The sequence below is a fragment of the Malania oleifera genome, chromosome 13 (genome assembly GCF_029873635.1).
Source record: "Malania oleifera isolate guangnan ecotype guangnan chromosome 13, ASM2987363v1, whole genome shotgun sequence".
Classification (NCBI taxonomy): domain Eukaryota; kingdom Viridiplantae; phylum Streptophyta; class Magnoliopsida; order Santalales; family Ximeniaceae; genus Malania; species Malania oleifera.
Window position 1 is genome coordinate 28,171,723 of NC_080429.1, and position 20,523 is coordinate 28,192,245.

General features: G+C 33.7%; 1 long non-coding RNA gene across 4 annotated transcripts; it reads left to right on the forward strand.

Annotated features, from left to right (window-relative positions):
• Window positions 1-2,532: 2,532 nt before the first annotated feature.
• LOC131146307 (uncharacterized) lies at window positions 2,533-11,378 on the forward strand. 4 transcript variants are annotated; one of them, XR_009134300.1, is made up of 3 exons: window positions 2,533-2,968; window positions 9,009-9,072; window positions 10,973-11,378. It is a non-coding gene; the product is annotated as an uncharacterized LOC131146307 (long non-coding RNA). The 4 variants fall into 4 exon arrangements; XR_009134302.1 differs by lacking the exon at window positions 10,973-11,378 and adding an exon at window positions 9,422-9,890 and having other exon boundaries at window positions 9,009-9,117; XR_009134299.1 differs by lacking the exon at window positions 10,973-11,378 and adding an exon at window positions 9,422-9,890.
• Window positions 11,379-20,523: the final 9,145 nt, after the last annotated feature.

Consider the following 20,523-nt stretch of genomic DNA (forward strand, 5'->3'; position numbering starts at 1 on the left):
ATTATAGAAATTTATATACGGTGTTATATTTTTGTTTACATATATTATGAGTAAGTTATTATTTTTTAGTCACAAATAAATTTATATCATATGTACTTGTTCATAATATTATTGAATTTTTCCATACAATATGCAATTTTTATAAATATTATATTATTCATATGAATTTGTCAATAGTTGTCAATTATACTGAACAAATAATATAAGATAATGTACTAAATTGTGATATTATTGTTAAAACTAATCATTGAACTACATATGGATGACAATTAATCTTAGTAAAAATACATAAAAAAGTTACACCAAAATATTATTTATATTATATGTTTTAATGGCAATGTTTAATGAAATAGTAAATTCCAAATATGATTTTCCTATGCACCTTTTTTTATTAATAATAGGGTTGTATTTATATTTAGTTTCATATTAAAATAATATATTATTTTAATTTTGTATTGTTATAATTGATCTTAATATTTGAATTATCTTATAATCATCATCTATTATCAAAGTTTAAAACTCAAATTCATTCATTATGTTTTGACTTATATTTGACATTTTTTTAATTGTATCATCTCACAAACCATGGACAGTTTTTACGAGTATATAAATCAATTAGTGAGTTCTCTCTCTCTCTCTCTCTCTCTCTCTCTCTCTCTCTCTCTCTCTCTCTCTCTCTCTCTCTCGCGTTTTTTTCTTCCGGATAATGTGATGGTTAAAGGTTGACACTTGATGACTGTGGTGGAAACCCCGAAGCTGGTGGCACGTCGATGCTCTTCCGAGGACGACGACCTCAGCCCCATTCCTAACCTCCACACATAGGCTTCGCACCTATTGCGGGGTAAAATTAGCAGGGTTGTTTTTTCAACTTCCGCTGACCTGAAAAGGGAATAAAAGAAAGGCTTGGAGGACCCGGGGTGTATTCCGGGGGATCACTCCGATGCCTAAGTAAGAGGAATGCTTTAGAGAGGTTGAATGCAACAGTAGAATAGGTTGAATGACTTATCTTGGCCTCTTCATCCCTTCTTATAGGGGTTCGAGTTGACCCTTGGTTGGTTCGTCTTTATTGTGCGAGGGCGTGAATTACTCCCCTGTCATAAAGTGCTTGCGCCCATCACTCAGCTATTTAAGTTGCTGGGGTGGATCACTCCTCCTCTTTATTAGGTTTGAGATGATTACTCGTCAGAGTGTCTGACCCGGAGAAGGCACGAGACAGGTGTTGACCTGCTCTCATTGACTAGATTATTTTGGGCGTATCCATACATTCTCAAGAAGCATCTCTCGCCTTACTGATCCAAATTAAGATACTGCTCCGACTTCAAACGGCTCAAGAAAATTAATTAATCCACTCCAACATTATCCGAAATGGTCTCTTTTGCGATCAATCACTCGCCACAAAACAAACTCCTCAGGGAGTGGGAGTTATGGCTTAGTTTTGTTGTTGTAATACATATTTGCTCTTGAGGGGCGGTGAGGGGAATACTCTGCATGAAAGAGCGAATAAGAATAATGATGAAATATGAGAATATGACCGTCATTGAATTGATATCAGACAAATTATGCAAATGATTGTGCAGAATTTGTTTACAGAGTGTTTGAATGTTAATCTTTTATACATAAAATTTGATATTCAAAGTCCATTCATTATTGAAGTGAATGGTGAATAGCTGCCGAAATAAAATCAGTTCACTATGTTAACCAAGCTTGTGAATAACACCACTAAATTATCTGTTATACATATTCGTAGTAGTCTTATGTGACTCTTAAGCAAGGCTAAAAAAGTATAATTCAATTTGAATGTGAGCCAATCAATGTTATTTTTGTTTCATTTCCTTTATGTACTAGGAATACCATTATCCTTCATGGAGACAACCAAATTCAGCAGACAAACTAATGCATTTTTACCCATGACTGATTGTGGCAAACTAATGTGTAATAAATTCTTCTAATGATATTTCCGGAATGACACGTGACAAATCTCGATACCATAAAAGAATTTATTTACCGATTTATTACACAGAAGAATTTATTTCACGATTTATCATTTTTTTAAAAACTATATTAAAAAAAATTATTTTCCAATTTATTAGGTAGAAAAATTTATTTCTCGATTTATCATTTTTTATAAAAAATATATTAAATAATATCTTTTTTAGATAAATAATTCCCAGAATGACATATGACAAATCTCGCTATCATAAAAAAATTTGTTTCCCGATTTATTATGTAGAAGAAATTATTATGCAGAAAAATTTATTTATCGATTTATCATTTTTTAAAATATATATATTAAAATAATTTATTTTTCGATTTATTACATAAAAAAATTTATTTTTTGATGTATCATTTTTTTTAAAAATATATTAAATAATATCATTTTTGAAAAACTAATTTTTGAATTGACTTTTACAAATATCGCTACTTCAAGAAGCGATATTAGGTCAAGTCATTCCAGAAATTATTTTCTCAAAAAAAAGGTATTATTTAATATATATATATTTGTTTTAAAAAGGATAAATCGGGAAAAAAAACTCCACCTTCCGGCCGGTGCATCACCATCCCCCTCCTGAAATCGCCCCTTCAGCTGCGTTTCTCACCCCAAAAGCCATTAACGCAGAGTGCGTTACAGCCAAACCATGCGTCCCGCCGGCCACCATCGTTTGTTACTGAACGAATCAATGTTCTAGCTGCCCATAATCGCACTTTTCCGCTGTTGCATCATCATCCCCCTTGCTGAAATCGCCCCTTCGGATACTTCCACAATGCTTTATAAATATAAACTCCCCCCACTCTCCCTCCCCCACCCAAATATTTCCACCTGAATTGATATTGACACTGAAGAGTTTGACAATCCAATTACCGCTCCGATTTTCCAACCAACGTTTTTGGATTTCTTCTTTCCGAATACGGGTTTCCCTGGAAGACAACAACAACCAAGGATTTCTAAGCTCCTAATTTCATCTCTCAGGTCAGTCAAAACTATGCTTACAATGCTTTGAACAACCTGATTTAATCCCACTGCATACTATGATCTGATCCCACAAGAAAAACCCACAATGATGCACATGATGTGTTTGATAAAATGCTTATGAGAATTTTATATGAACTTTTGAATTATTTGACTCAAGTGACTACGAGAATATGAGTTTTTTATGTTTGATCTTTGTTTACAATGCTTTGAAGATCCCTGATTTACTCCCATTGCATACTATAAACTGATCCCCTCAATAAAGCCCGTGATATGTTTGATAAAATGCTTATAAAAGAGAATTAAAATGTTAGGGCAGCAAGAACAGTAGGATAAGGCCTTCATTGCTGTGATCATGGATCCTTTGATTCACCTTGGACTTAGAATAAATAATAGCAAATAATCTCTCCATTCAGTATATTTTCAAACTTTTCTCAAGATTCAAACTGAAAATATGAAATATAAAAATTTTAAATTTGAACTTGATCTTATTCAGTTAATACTTTTTTAATTGAAGAAGAGTTTTGCCAATTAATATATTTTGTTTTAGGAATTTAATCTGATTTTGTTCCTAGCTTGATTTTCTTTTCTTGGGCATACCCCCTTTTCTCCCCCACCCCCTCAAACAAATGGGAGTGTGCTCTTATCTTTTTTCGCCCATTTTTTATATTGGTTTCCTTCTTAATTTTAGTTACACTCGCAAGTCCTTTTTTTTTTGGGTGCATCCTATGTCTTAAGAGTACTCTGGGTAGACACATTAGGATGAACTTGATACTTCGAACTTGTGTCTACATGGCATAATTTCGGGACATAAGATAATATCATTTTTCTATATATATATATATATATGATATCCAAATTTAATGATAAAGTGGTGAATAAGCAGAAACTGAATTATTTGATAGTTTATAATTATTAATTATATAAAATGAAAAATTACTTATGTGTCAGGGAATTCATCACTTTTAAAAAAAATATATTTACCTTTAGTTAATTATTTTAACTTTTAATGTATATATAATTATATATTTCGAATATGAATTCTTTTTACGTTTAATCTGTGTTTACAATGCTTTGAACATCCTGGATTTATTCCCATTGCATACTATAAACTGATCCCGACAAGAAAATATACCCACAATGATGCCCGTGATGTATTTGATAAAATGCTTATGAAAGAGAATTAAAATGTTAGAGCAGCAAGAACTGTAGGATAAGGCTTTCATTGTTGTGATCATGGATCCTCTGATTCACCTTGGACTTAGACTAAATAATAGCAAATAAATTATCTCTCCATTCCGAATATTTCAAACTTTTCTTAAGATTTAAACTGAAAATATGAAATATAAAATTTTTAAATTTGAACTTAATTCAATTAATATTTTTTTTAATTGAAGAAGAGTTTTGCTAATTATAAATTTTGTTTTAGGAACTTAATCTGATTTTGTTCCTAGCTAATTTGTTGGCTGCTTTGATTTTCTTTTCTTGGGCATAGTCCCCTGTTCCCCCCCACCCCACCCACTCAAACAAATGGGAGTGTGCTCTTATCTTTTTTCGCCCACTGTTTTTATTGATTTGCTTCTTAACTTTAGTTACACTCACAAGTCCTTTTTTTTCGGTGCATCCTATGTCTCAGGATTGCTTTGTGTAGACACATTAGGATGAACTCGATACTTTGGACTTGTGTTTGCCTAGCATAATTTTGGGACATAGGATAATAATACCTTTTTTTTTACTTGCAAATGATATCCAAATTTGATAATAAAGTGGTGAATATGCAGAAACTGAATTATTTGATAGTTTATTATTATATAAAATAAAAAATTACTTACGTACCAGGTGCATTCGTCACTTTAAAAGAAATATATATTTACCTTTACTTAATTATTTTAAGTTTTCTATATATTTCGAATATGAGCTTTTTTAATGTTTAATCTGTGTTTACAATGCTTTGAACATCACCGATTTACTCCCATTGCATGCTATAAACTGATCCCCACAAGAAAATAAAACCCACAATGATGCCCACAATGCGTTTGATAAAATTCTTATGAAAGAGAATTAAAATGTGAGGGCAGCCAGAACTGTCGGATAAGGCTTTCATTGCTGTGATCGTGGATCCTCTGATTCACCTGGACTTGGACTAAATAATAGCAAATAATTTCTCTCTCCATTCCATATATTTTCAAACCTTTCTTAAGATTCAAACTAAAAATATGAAATTTAAAAATTTTAAATTTCAATTTGATCTTATTCAGTTAATTTTTTTTTTAATTGAAGAAGAGTTTTGCTAATTAATAAATTTTGTTTTAGGAACTTAATCTGATTTTGTTCCTAGCTAATTTGTTGGCTGCTTTGATTTCCTTTTCTTGGGCATAGTCCCCTGTTCCCCGCCTCCCCCCCTTCAAACAAATGGGAGTGTGTGCTTTCTTTTTTTGCCCACTGTTTTTTATTGGTTTCCTTTTTAATTTTAGTTACACTCGCAAGTCTTTTTTTTTTGGGTGCATCCTATGTCTCAAGATTGCTCTACTAGACACATTAGGATGAACTCGATACTTTGGGCTTGTGTCTGCCTGGCATAATTTTGGGACATAGGATTATACCGTTTTTTCTATATGCATATGATATCCAAATTTGATAATAAAGTGGTGAATATGCAGAAACTGAATTATTTGATAGTTTATAATTATATAAAATAAAAAATTACTTATGTGCCAGTGCATTCATCACTTTTAAGTTTTTTTTTTTTTTTTTTTACCTTTAGTTAATTATTTTAAATTTTAATATACATATTTAACTGTTTTTATTGGTTTCTGAGCTTTTTTTCCCTTTAAAAAAAAGGTTCCTTTCTTAATACTTGTTAATAAGCCGCCATCTTAGCTTGGTCTACAGTAGATGCCATGGTTATGCCATCCATTACAATATTATTATAGAATCCACCTTTGATCTTTATGTTTGAATTTGAATCTTTGATTATATTTTGACCATGTTTTTTCTGCATGGGATCAAAAGCGCAATCAACTATATTGAATAAATATGTATTCCTACCAATTACCAATTATGTTAGTAGTTGCTTTAGCATTTTCATATAATTTCTTTTGATTATTTTTTCTTACAACACACAAGATGGTATTTAAGAGCTGCAGCAGAAGGTGGGTACATGTGAGTTTTTATATAATACTTCACTATGTTACTCATTAGGAGAAAGTTTGGTGCATAATCATAGACAAGCGAAGAAATGGATGAAACGGACAACTGATCATGGTAATAGTAAAGCCCATCAAGCATAGCTTGGTCTCTTCTCTGTATGTGTTTATGCTGAGTAGCTCCTATTTTTCTAATTTAGATTAGTTTTGATTCATGGAAGATAATATACTACACAAAGCAGAATGATACATGTGAGTTCTTGTCTTCTTGTTAGAAAATAATAAGCCCATGTGTTTTACTAATAGTTGGCGTCACTGAGAAGAAATATTTTAAGTTCGAAGCATAGAATATGATATTCTTATGCAATTGCTTGGGCAGGAAGGAGTGATGATGAAAGTTGTAGTGTACTTGGAGCTAGCAACCTGTGCAGGCAAGAATCATTTAGCCTCATTTTTTCACTTAATAAATTTTTATTGTTTCGTGGAGATTAGTTTGTCCTTTTCTATTTTTTCATTTTTCTCGATAATTTCATGACCTTTTGCTTTTAAAAGGAATATGAAGGTTACAACCATTATGATTTTTCTCTTCCTCATTGTCCTTTTGTTGGATGGATTTCCCCTATTTGTCAAGTAAGTCACTGGATTATACAATTTATTGGAAACTGCAGGAAAATTTGAGAACGTGGAATGTGTTCACACATCACAGCTTGAAGATTTTTATTGAAAAATATTTCCTTAGAAGAAATTCTCCATAAAATTAAACCTTGTTGCAGTTGTAGTTGAACACTAAATATACTTATGTGTATATTATTATTATTTTATGAGGAAATATATATATATTGTTTGATGAAATGCTTGTGAGAGATTTTTTTATTTACTCTTTTGCTCTTTTCATTTAATATAAATGCTAGTACTGTGCTATTAAATATTACTTTAGTATAGTGTGTTTTATTCAAAATGCAGTTGAAAAAAAAAAACACAAATTAGTCAACATCACTGAGGATTGCTGAGTAATTTGAATTGCAGCATTTGTTTCTAATTAGTGCGTGTTCAAACTACAACAATATTTAGTTCAGATTTATATATATATGCTATCTTTTGATTTTTTATAATTTAATCCCAACTAAATGTAGCCTTTAAGTTTTTAGTGCGTGTAATTTTTGCACTTAAATCTAACTTAAATTTCACATGTTCCTGTTATTTTAAATCTACCTTCTACGAGGATTCACCATTTCTATCAAGTTTTCATCTCAATGAAAACAATGCCATCCCCCTCTTGTATCTCTTCAATCCGTTGCTGAATAATTCGTATATCAAAATTAAATTTTGCAAATAAAAATATAATTTTATGCAATAAGACAAAACCTTGTTCAAAGGAGGGAAAATGCTGGATTGCTAAACAAAGGAGCTGGCAAAACCCAATTATGTTGATGAAAAATATATCGTATGAATTCTTTGCTGCATAGATGGTGATTAAACACTAGCTCAAAAATGAACAAAGTTAGCAGGACAAATTTATCAAAATTAAACCATTTTATACTTGTTTTGTATTGCTGTTATTAGTGTTGGATTATCTATTCTGCTGCATTTTTATTTTTAACTTCTTGAGTTTAATTTTTTTAAAAAAATTTGACATTCTATACCTTGGGAAAAAAATTTGGGTGTGATCTGCATTTTAAGTGTAATTGGTAATTGTTATATTTTTGATTTTGGTAATTTCCGGCAATAAGTAATTTGTAATTGTTTATTGATTCATGTTTTTCATTTAATTGGACATTTTGTTTTTTGTTATTGTATCCCACTTGTTCATAGGTATAGGTCTAGGAACAATGTCAAACCATTACGAAAAAAAGTACAAAACTCATTTGGTAAGTGAATGTTCTTCTTGATATCTAGAGCAGTAGTAATAATACTATATTTTTCTTGTTTGATGTAGAATCTGTAGAGTGATCACTAAACTTATCATCAAAGGAGATATGGGGAGTTGGGATGAGTTGTTTTTATCTTTGCATAGTGTACAGTTCTGGCCTTGCTCATTAATATTTTTATACACAAAAACCCCTCCATTGCATCATATGCATCACTTTCTGTCTCACCATCTATAACTGCTACAATAGGAAATCAGTTAGTAATTTACGAAGTATGAAATCAATTCCCCCAAAAAAAAAAAAGAATGATAAACATGTGCACTGTAGGAAGTCATTGGATCACTATTGGTGTTCCTATAAAATCACATTTTATAAGAGTCTAGCAAATTCATTCAACCATTCAAATCTCCTTGATTGTGTTTGGTAACATGGATTTTGGATCTTGCATTTGGATTTGTATGGTTTTGAAAAATACACAAATTATTGTTTTTTATTTTTTTAATTTTTAAAAAAAATTTGGTTGAATTTCATAGTTTTGTACATGGGCTAATGGTATTATATACATGTTGCTAAAATTGATCTTCCATTTGGTTCATTGAGCTCAATTTTGGGAATATTAAGTGACATTGATTGGTGGGTTTGTAAGTATTACCCAGTTTAGTTTATGATTGGGAATTCTTCAAATATGACTAAATGTGTCCTTTGATGTGAAAACAAACTTCACCAAATCTATGAGGAAATATGTTGATTTATAAACAAGATTAAGATGTTATACATACAATAGTTACTAGAAAATATTGGCTAGGAAGGGTTAGCTCTTTTGTATAATCTTTTTCTTTTTATTTTCCTGTAGATGACATATATTGCACTTACTTATGAAATTTGTTTTACCTTATGAAATTTGTTTTACTTGAACTAATTTTCCCCCTTTGATAACTTTCAGTAGCTTGATTTTGACATGTTACTCCATCAAAGAAAGCATATAGAAGGAAACTAAATAGACTTTCCAATTTTTTGCTTTACTAGGTGTTGTGTAGCCGTGTAGGAGAAAGTCAGAGATGGTGGGAGGAAATAGACCCCATTTTAGCACGTAATGTTGATCTATCGTCTCCAGTGGATCATCCTTATTGATATTGTTAGTCTCTTTCTGAATATTTTTCATTCCCGTATAGCTTATGCAATTTGCCATTTGTTAGAAAGAGGCATATATAATTCATCAAGCTGTGTTTAATTTCTATGGGTCCTCTTTAATATTTGATGACTGGCATGGGATAAGTGGATAACTATATCTTCAATTGAAAAACTTCTCTTGCTTTAGAGCCTTGGTTTAAACACTACAGTAAAATTTGATGTTTAATTCTAAGTAAGCTAGCAGTATGTACCTCATCACTACATTACATTTTCCTATATAATCGTAAATACTCGTGGACCAATAACAGCAATCTACAATGAAGGAAGCTAGCGGACAAACTGCAGTAGCTGGATTCAATATGGTAGTTCCAGGAGACTTCTTATGCGACAATCTTTTTATTCCTGACGATTTTGAGAGGCCTAAACCAGTGGTTAAAGCATCATGGAGCAGTTGGTTCTGATCTGCTGCATTTTGTTTGTTTTTCAGTTTTGTTCTTTATTTGGCTGCATATGTTTTGGCATTTATGATTTTCAGAGGCAAATCAAGGATATGCATGCACAACAATGATTGTCAATTGCTATATCTTAGTCATGTCAAATAGAGGATTTGATCCCCTTTGTATTGGTTTCAACTAAATTTTTTGTAGAATTCTGATACAATTTAGTTTCATAATTTGAAGATAAGTTACTTACACTCCATGTTTGTGAAGGTGAAAACGGTGTTTAGAAGTAATTTAGTTACTTCTATTAAATTTCAATTTATTTTCACTTTATATATTAAGGAATGACTTCTATTGTTTTGCTTAGTATGTATCATTCTTCTTTCTCATGGAAATTATTATATTATTACTTATTTTTATTTAATTAAATTCCATGAGAAACCAATGAAACTTTAGTATGAAATATGCTTCTTCATCTGGACAAAAGCTTTGGAGGATTACCTTCTTTTTCCATTCATTTTTTTACTCAATTGAAATATGCACAATTGCAATTAAAAATTATTGTATGAATATGGTAATCAGTTAAAAAAATTTTAATTTGTTAGTAAAAAACTATGAACTGCACAAAAAAAGGGTAGATGTTGCTGAAAATTTAAGTCACATACACCAATTTTTCTCTGTTGTTTTTTATATTAGTAAGTTTACTGCCAATAGTGTAAATAAAAATAATCCATGTGCTGTGCATTGTGAAAATGAAAAATGTAGGTAAGAAAATTTTAGGTTTGGTCAAGTTTATTGTTAAATTTCATTATATATATACTTAGCTGAGTCATTTGGATTTTATCATTTGGTATTTGGTTAAGCCTATTGGAATTTTACTTGTTTAATCAAGATGTATCTTAAAGAAATCCTTCAAAATTTTCAAATTTACAGGAAACAAACATTGGAATGCACAAAAAACAATTTGAACGTGCTGATGAATTTTTGGTAGCCACGCTAACCTAATTTTCAGCACCTATTTTTTAATGAATAATTTATTGTTGACAATAGTGTAGATAAAAAATGATCCATCTAACATGCATTGTGGACATGGAAGTGTTGGTGTATTTTAGGTTTAAACTGCCATGTGTTGTTTGCAATGTTACATAATGTTTGGTTGGAATTTTTTCTATCATAGAACTTAATTTGCATAGAGGTGTTTTTGCTGTGTACTTGGATCCATGGCATGCTCATATAATTTTAATTCTAGATCTCAATAAAATCATAGAAAGATATGGTCGGATGGTAGCAATTTGCATAATGTTATTATTCTTTTAATGTGTCCTTTTGGCTTCAATTGTTTTTATTCTTTTGATATGCCCTTTGGCTTCAAATTATTGTGTACTGCTATTGTTAATGTGTAATTTCTAATTCATGCAGGAACAACATAGGACCAGAGAACTATTCTATGCCCTTTGAGTACCTAATATCTTTATAGAGAGGGTCCAAAGGAATGGGTAGTGGTCATTGGTTTGTCCTAATGAAGCTCTGGGATTGGCCAACTCCTTGGGGTGAAGAATTTCAGAATTTTTACCCAATATGAAAGAGATTTATTTTCCATTCAATTGCTCATTATTGGTTTTCTATTTACATTTTCTAATTGTCTATGTATCCTTGTTATTTCTATTGGAATTTGATTGTAGCATACTTTATTCTTTATAGAGCAAGGCAAGGAAGGTTGTCCAGGCAAAAAAAACTCTGGTTGGAAATTTTGAAATCCTAGATATAAATTGGAACCCTTAAATGTTTTTTAAGGCCATAAATAGAAATATGCGACTTGTTCATATGATTGTATATCCTTGCCTTTGTCATGATTCTATGCTACTTTTTGGTTTTTTGGTTTTTAGTTTTATTGAAGGTACTTGAGATGGAAAAGTTGACTAGCAGCAGAATTTGGTTATTATTAAATCTTCTAATTTGTACTTTGAAATAATTGAATAATAAAACCCAATAGAAACTGTTTTGTGCAATATGGCCATTGCTCTACCTTTACTTCATTGACAAAAAAAGCTGAGTTTAGGTTAAGACCTTGATGGCTTCATCTTGAAAATCTCTTTGCATTTTTAAAAGCCAGTTTTATGTTATCATGAAAAATCTAAAATAAAAAGATTTTTTCCATCTATGGAAAAGCATAGCCAAGAACTTGATCGTAATTGTTTCATCTAATATCTTTACGAGTGAAATAAATTATCCGATGAAAGGATAGTCAAGGGTAATGGGCAAGTGACTTGATTCGACTCACGCCAAGCCCCTAAAGGGAAAGGTAGGGTGGCCATCGACAATGAGGGCGTCACTGGATTGGGTGGGGGAGAATGTCATGCCAAGCGCCCAAGAGGGTAGGCAGGGTGACACACCAACACCTAGAAGGAGTAGGCAGGGTGTCTTGTCAAGCGCCATAGGATAGGCAGGGTGCTTTTGTCCCATATTGAAAATAGTTGGGAGATCTTAAGGGTTTATAAGCGTGCGCGTTGCATGCCCTAGTAAGGTACATTTTTGGGGAAAGGGTAATGATCCTGTGATAAAGTGGTACTAGAGCCAATTCGACTTGATTCGACTGATGCCAAGCGCCCAAGGGGGTAGGCAGGGTGGCCATCGGCGATGAGGGAGTCGCTAGATTGGGCGGGGGAGAATGTCATGCCAAGCACCTAGGGGGGATGTAAGGTGACACGCCCAGCACCTAGGAGGAGTAGGCATGGTGTCTCGCTAAGCGCCAAAGGGTAGGCAAGTTGCTTCTATTCCATATCGAAAATGGTTGGGAGATCTTGAGGGTTTATAAGCGTAGGCACTGCACACCCTAATGAGGTACCTTTTTGGGGAGAGAGTAATTGCCCTATGATAAAGAACTCCCCTTTTTAGTCTAATGAAAGAATATTTTTGAAAAACAACCCTATACTAGTATTTAAATTATGGAAACTCATCTTAAACGCACGAGAAAAGCGGTCATAGGCAAGCATAACACCCTGAACCAGCTTGGCTCGTGATGCTCCCCTACTTATGTGGTCGACATCCTCGTAAACTTTGATGCTAGATACACTTCAACATTGTCCATGAATGAGGTTACATATCTTCCACACTTTTGTTCGCAGACGGTTGTAACACGTGCACTATAATAATATTTTTTTTAAAAAAGAGGAGTAATTTTTGTAGACTCAAAATATGCATTTTCATTGAGTTTTATTTTGCTCATTTGGTTTAGTCATAAATTACTAACTCAACCTATTAAATGGTGCTTATTCTACTAGATTGCAAACATGTGTATCTTAAAAGTTTGACTTCGTATTTTAACTTATCTTTCTTGAAAATTTCTTATGGCTAGTCAAAGAAATGGAGTTCACCTGAGTTTTTTTCAAATTTGGTTTTTATTTATTTAAAAATATTTAAGAAAGGTTTTGGAAACTTTATTTTCCCATTTGATGCGTCCTAAAAAATGTTGGACCATTTAACATTTTTTAAACAAAAGACGTTGGATGGTCTAGCCGTTTTAATTTTCTTTTTTTTTTAAACGCTACATCAACTATCATTTTCTTCTTTTTTTTCTGCTCCTCTTCCTCCCTTTCCTTCCCCCGGTTTAGCCACCTCCATCCTGGACGTTTGCCGGAGCCCCAGCCCCGCTACAGACGTTCTGCCTTCTGCCGCTCGAATACTGCCCTCGCTACCCGACGTGTTGGCCCACTCCGACGACGTTTGGGAGTCACTAGTGTCGGAGGAGGAGAAATTCAAAGCTAGAAAGGGCCTCACAGCCCCATAACGACAGAACCTACCCTAAAAATGCTAGCAATGGGAAGACATGCCATGATTCGTTCCAAAAACTCATCATGCAGGATTAGATCCAAAGAAACTTTATCAGCATTTTATTGCTATCATCACCAATGTCTAAGAATGAATCAAACTCCCAAATAATAATATCTTTGGCAGGGTTATTAATGCAGTGGCTGATCCATGAAGATTCCCCCTCCATGATTAAGAGAGTTCAAGAAAACCTAACCACAAGATTTGGTGATGTAGGACGGGAAATGGTGGCCTAGTCCTACGATTTCAACCCTCAATCAACACATACATAATTAGCACTTTGAACTAAAAATTTAACCCACCAAACTTAAAAAAAATAAATCATGCTTTATCTCACATGTCCAAGGATTTTGAAAAGGTATATAATTTGATCCATAATTCAATCTCAAAGGTTCTTTCATAAAGAATCAAGTAATATTCTATGAAGATGATATTCAATCATTCAGGAATATAAGTCTATGTTATCATAGTAATATTCCCACAATTGACAAGCAAGTAAGTGTATAAATGCTGAAAATTTTAAGTTTCAGGTGACTTTAGTTGATCGGCATTAAAGGTCAGTCACTTGTTCTCTTATGGGTTTGAAGAAATATTCTAGGATTCAAAGAAATTTATCAACCAAGATTTAGGGAACTTTAAGCAAGGTTCTCAAGCAATTTAAGGGTTGATTAAGAACAATCTTATCGTGGGAAAATAACTGGATAACTTACTATTGTTCACCACGAATTTGAATCACAACAGAAAAATCCTTGAAATGACTTGAATAAGTGAAGGTACTGTTGCTGTATGTGTATGGAATGGCGTGAGAAGGTAAGAGATGTTGAAGAAGTGTCAGATAACTAGTGGTCTCACCCCACCTAAACTCCAAGGAAAACACTGTAACCTCTCGCCACTCAATCTCAAGGATCTGAACAACGCTTAATAGCTTCAACAAAGGAAATTTATTTTCTATATTCAATATCAATTCTTAACTACTGTTCTAGCTCTTACAGTGGAGATATATAAACTTAGTATAAAGAGACAAGACACTAAACTCACTTGCACTTCCCATACAAGCATGGAAGACACAAGATTTAAATGCTCACAACTTACAAACACATTAACTCACACAACTTACTAGACTCTTACACATATACTTGCAAGCTTGGTTGCAATATCACACATTAAATAAAGTAAAAATGAAGCTTAATCCGTGTGGGGCCATCTGGGACTTGATCAAGCTTGTTTTGGTGTTCAGACAATGGTATTTTCGACTAGGTCTATACCATTAATATATTGTGATTGTATGGTATAAAACTTGAGATTGAGTGAATTGTGTTTATATTTTAGAAAGTGCTAAATCTTGAACGTTCTCGCGATTTTCTCAGTGTGCAGGCGACCTGGTCACACCTCATGGTGTCCTGGTCGCGACCTAGTCGAGACTCTCAAGAAAAATATGTGAATTGCTGATGGATAATTTCAGCCACAAACACCCTTCAGTATTTGGAGCATAAATTCTACTAAAAAACTACAAATAATGCGATCTTGGTATCAAAAGAAGGCTAAAAAAATTTCCCACAACCTTTGTGTTCAACCCATTTGAAGATGGGAAGGTTTTGATAAAGAAATTTGCACATCAATTCATGGGTTCCTGCAAAAATAGTACATCCGGAGGTCGTCCACGTGCTATGTCGACAAAGGAAAAGGGTAAGGCATGTTGATCCCCATCATCTCTCCCAGGCCCAAAAGATTCTTCTCCGAATAATGAGAAGTAAAATACTAGGAGTATAGTTTTAGGTTGAGACGAAGTAGATCTTCTTTCAAAATCCAGCTACGCTCAGAAATTAGTTTACCTTTCCACTTGACCAAGAATTTCTGATATGATCTTGCTCATGTGAACGTTGTTTTATCATCCAGGATTTCCTTAAAATCATCACGGTTCTTGGGTATAGGTAATGATGGAGTCAAAGGCAATTTCTGTGGTTCAGGTTCATGACGAGTGGTGAACGGAGTTGGATCACGTGTAGGGTTAGAACTAAAGGGCTCCACAAAAGTAGATGCTTCATGAAATGGGGTTAAGTCTTCAACATTAAACATATTACTAATTCCAAATTCGATGGGAATATCAATCACATAAGCATTAGAACTAATTTTCTTTAAAATATTGAAAGGACTCATTTTTTTAACATATAACTTTCTTACCTTTCCTATCGGAATCCATTCGGGATGAATACGGATCATAACCATATCACTCTCTGAAAATTCTTGTAACCTACCATGAATATCAGTACTAGATTTATAACGTTTATTGTTCAAGTTGATCTTCATTCTAATTTTAGAGTGTAGGTCATGTATGTGTTTAGCAAAAGCATCGGCTTGTTTGCTCACTCTAACTTGAGGAGGTAATGGGACAAGATCTATCGGCTTCCTATGTTAATAACCAGTGACAACTTGAAATGGGTTGAGACCTGTGGTTCTATTCATTGAGCTATTGAACGCAAATTTAGTCATCGGAAGACATAAATCTCATGAACCTTTGTTATTACCTACAAGGCATCTTAATAGGTCTCCTAAACTCCTATTAACTACCTTGGTTTGGTCATCAGTTTGGGGATGATAAGCACTAGAAGACTAAAGTTTAGTACCTAACATTGACCACAAAGTTTTCCAGAAGTAATTGACAAACTTTACATCCCGATTAGAAACAATGGTCTTGGGTAGACCATGCAATCTTACAACTTCCTCGAAAAAGATGGATGCAATTTTTGAGGCATCATGTGTTTTGTTACATGGAATAAAATGAGACATTTTGAAAAATATGTCCACAACAACAAACACAGAATCATTTTTCCTTACAGTCCTAGGGAGTCCTAAAACAAAATCCATGCTAATATCTTGCCAAGGAGTATGGGTTACCGATAAAGGAGTGTATAAACTACTATTCTGCTTTCTACCCTTTGCAGATTAACATGTTTCACAATGAGAAACAACTCTAGCGACATCCCTCTTGAGACTAGGCCAAAAGAACCTATCCTTTACCATAGCAATGGTTTTATCCCTACTAAAGTGACCTGCAGCACCGCCTGCGTGCAATCCCATATTAACTGGTCACGTAGAGGGGATACACAAGCTAGTTCCTTTTAATAGGAATCCTCCATGGATCACATAGTCTGGATGGGATCTGGGTAGTTCTTGTAACAAATCAAAGAAGATGTCATAGAAATTCGAACATTGAGAACATTCCTTCTTGATGCTTTCGAAGCTTATTACTCTCACTTCCAAAGTTTGTAAAGTGGCCACTACTCGGCTTAAAGCATCAGTAGCTTTATTTTCAACACCGGCGCGGTGTTTAAGCACAAAGGTGTACTACTGAATATACTCAATCCACTTTACATGCCTATGATTTAGTTTCTCTTGAGTGCTTAGGTACCTAAGGGCCTGGTGATCAGAAAAGAGAACAAACTCCTAAGGGAGTAAATAATGTCTCCAGTGCCTTAAGGATTGGACCATAACATAGAATTCCTTAACATAGGAAGAGTAACGCTGCTTAGCATCATTCAAATTTTCTCTATAGAAGGCAACAGGATAACCCTCTTGACTCAACACTCCTCCTATGCCAACATTGGAAGCATCACAAGCTACTTCAAACAGTTTTTGAAAATTCGGGAGGTGTAGCTTAGGGGCTTTGGTCATCCAGTTCTCAATGTCTAAGAAGGCTTTGGTTGTAGCCTTAGGCCACACAAACTCTCTTTTCTTTAGACAATTGGTAATGAGTGCCATGATGGTACTGAAATTCCTAATGAATCTTCTATAGAATGTGGTTAACCCATGGAAACTTCAAGCTTCATGAATATTTCTTGGAGTAGGCCAATTTTGGATAGCCTTGACCTTCTCAGGGTCAACAGAAACTCCGCTCTCAGATACAACATATCCTAGGAAGATTATCTAAGGAGTCATAAAGGTGCACTTTTCAGATTTGCATACATGTTTTGCTCTCTTAGAACTTCAAACACTCTTCTTAAGTGATCTAGGTGCTCTCTCCTTGTTTGACTATAAATCAAGATGTCGTCAAAGTAAACAACAAGGAAATGCCCAATGAAGGGTCTCAAAATCTAAGTCATCACTTTCATGAAGGTGCTTGGTGCATTAATAAGACCAAATGGCATCACTAACCATTCGTACAAGCCATCTTTAGTCTTAAATGTAGTCTTCCATTCATCTCCAGGTATGATGATTCTAATTTGGTGGTATTCACTTTTAAGATCAATTTTGGAAAAGATCTTGGAATCAACCATTTGATCTAACATGTCATCTAACCTAGGTATGGGAAACATATATTTGACTGTGATTTTGTTAATGAATCTACTGTCAATGCACATTTTCCAAGTTTCATCTTTCTTTGGAGTAAAGATGAAACAAGATCTATAGCATGTTGAATATCTCTCGTCGAGGGTAATTCATTTGGAGATTAAGAGATAATATCACTAAATTCAACAAGTATAGGTGACACTTCATGTGGTGTCTCCTATTCAAGAGTAGAGGAGTCATTTTCCTAGTTTACCATGACATAGACAACCTGTGTCTCTTTACTTTCTTGCTCAAATTGCTTCTTGCTTAGAATATGCAAAGAAGTTCCAACTTTCTCTTTTCTTTTCAAACTTTTCTTTTCCTTGCCTTGTTTGTCCCTTTTGGGCTCTAGGGGACTCAAGACAATCTTCTTTCCTTTGCACCTAAAAGTATAGGTGTTGGTTCTACCATTGTGTAAGACATCTAAATCAACCAGGGTCTGCCTAAAAGAATGTGGACAACATCTATAGGAAGGACGTCGCACCAGATTTCGTCTTCATAGTCCGCAATTTTAATAGGGACTAGACACCTATGGCTTACGGGCATGGTTGCTGCTTTCACCCAAACAACTTTATATGGGTTGGGACGAGCTTTCAATCCTAATTTTTCTGAAGCTGCTTTTGAAATCACATTCATACAACTTCCACTATCGATGATCATTTTGCAACTGTTATTTCCACACAGGATATAAGTATGAAAAATAGAAGTTCGACGCCAATCCTCTTGTTCTCTAGGTTTCACCATGATACATCTCATAACATTCACAGTGTAATGCCCCGACCCCCTAAGTGGGTCCAGAGTGCTACTAATCCATTCATTTACCTGATAATCCACATTCTAATATCGTTTAAGCAACGAAAAACATAATTATAATCTTCCAACAAATATAATACCAGAGTTTTCTACATCCATCTACATTCTAACATAAATCATACATCCACCCATATTCACATATATACATATCTCCAAAACATAACCTACACTTCCAGTATTCACATCCACCAGTATGTTTCACAACCATCCATTTCTCATAAGACTTAAAACACAAAACACAAAATATAAAATATTTACATCCCAAAATATTATCAAAATTATACCTTTTTTCTCAAAAGTACTACAACAACTCAAGCCCTTTAAGCTCGATCTCGTGGAGGTCTTGAAAAAGATAAGTTCGTATTCGGGTGAGACACATCTTAGTAAAGGAAGAAACAATATATTAAATCAGCATGTGGCCAACAAAAGATTATAATCAACATAATATTCAACATTTGCAGATCTCTAACATAATTTCTGAAAGCATTTTATGAACTTAATCAATCATATGCAAGATATTTTACTTACGAGAAAAACCTAAGGATAAGGGTGATTACTCGCTCATACAAGTAGCACCCCTCTACTCTGATACTTTAGGCAACCCGAAGGTCACAACTGAAGCATACCAAGACTCTCACCTTACTCAGTAAGGCCTCAGGTGAAGAAGTAATCTCGTACTCACACAGTTCATGCAAAGCTTTACCAGTGAAGGCTCCCAAGAATAGGGAAATTTACCCACCCATACAAGTAGTTTCCCTTTACTCTAGTACGTTATGCAACCCACTGCTACACCTGATACTAACTAGGGCACTTGCCTTTCTCAACAAACCCTCAGGCGAAGAGTTTGCCCCATCCAAACGTAACATATTCTACAAGCATAAATAATGATGCTACCATAATACATCATTTGGTCTGTCATTATTATGTAATTCTCATCTGTTCATGTTCTCAGCTTTAACATTTCGTAATATTTCACTTTATGTGGCTCTTTCCCATTTCACATCGTTCAAATTTGACATTTTAATTCCATTTCATTTATTTCCATTTCATTCTCAGTTTCATTTCATTTCATAATATACCCAGCATCTTTCAACTGTTTTTGTATTAGTCACAACATCTTTTAGCTGTTTTTGTATTAGTTCACATAGAAATGCTCTAATTTGCTACCTAGCATCTTTTAGCTATTTTTATGTTAGTCCCAGCATCTTTCAACTTTTTTTGTGTTAGTCCCAGCATCTTTTAACTATTTTTTTGTTAGTCCACATAGAAATGCGCTAATCTGCTACCCAGCATTTTTCAGCTATTTTTGTGTTAGTCCCAGAATCTTTCAGCTATTTTTGTGTTATTCCACATAAAAATGGTCTAGTATGCTATCCAGCATCTTTGAACTATTTTTATGTTAGTCGCAGCATCTTTCAGCTGTTTTTGTATTAGTCCCAATATCTTTCAACTGTTTTTGTTTCCATGGTTACATTAACTAAAACGATTTGCTAATAAAATAAAATATTTTCCCCTATTTTAATATCAAACATTAACCTAAACAGCGGGAAGTCAGTCATATAAAATAAAACCACACATAATACAATACTAGAGTGTCAAATCATACCACAATATACAAACATCACTGTTCTCTCGAAGCCACCCTCACTATTACCAAGGGTTTACAAAACATACAACCCAAAAATAATACTCACTCTCAAAAAGGGTAGTACTACAGCCCCTCTACCTGCGAGCCTGCTCCACTCGCCTAGCTGGTTCACCTAAAAAATAATTCAACACTAGGATGGGCCAACGCTCAGTAAGACGAAACATGCTATTACTAGTATGTGGCCACTGAGCTATAGTTTGGTAAAAATAATCTAATTTTGGAATAAATGAATAATTGAATCTGAAAATACTGATATTACATAACGTATAATAAAACCATTAACTATATTATTTAATATGCCAATCTGTATGAAACTACTTTTCATATTAATAGTACTATTTTTGAAAAATCTACT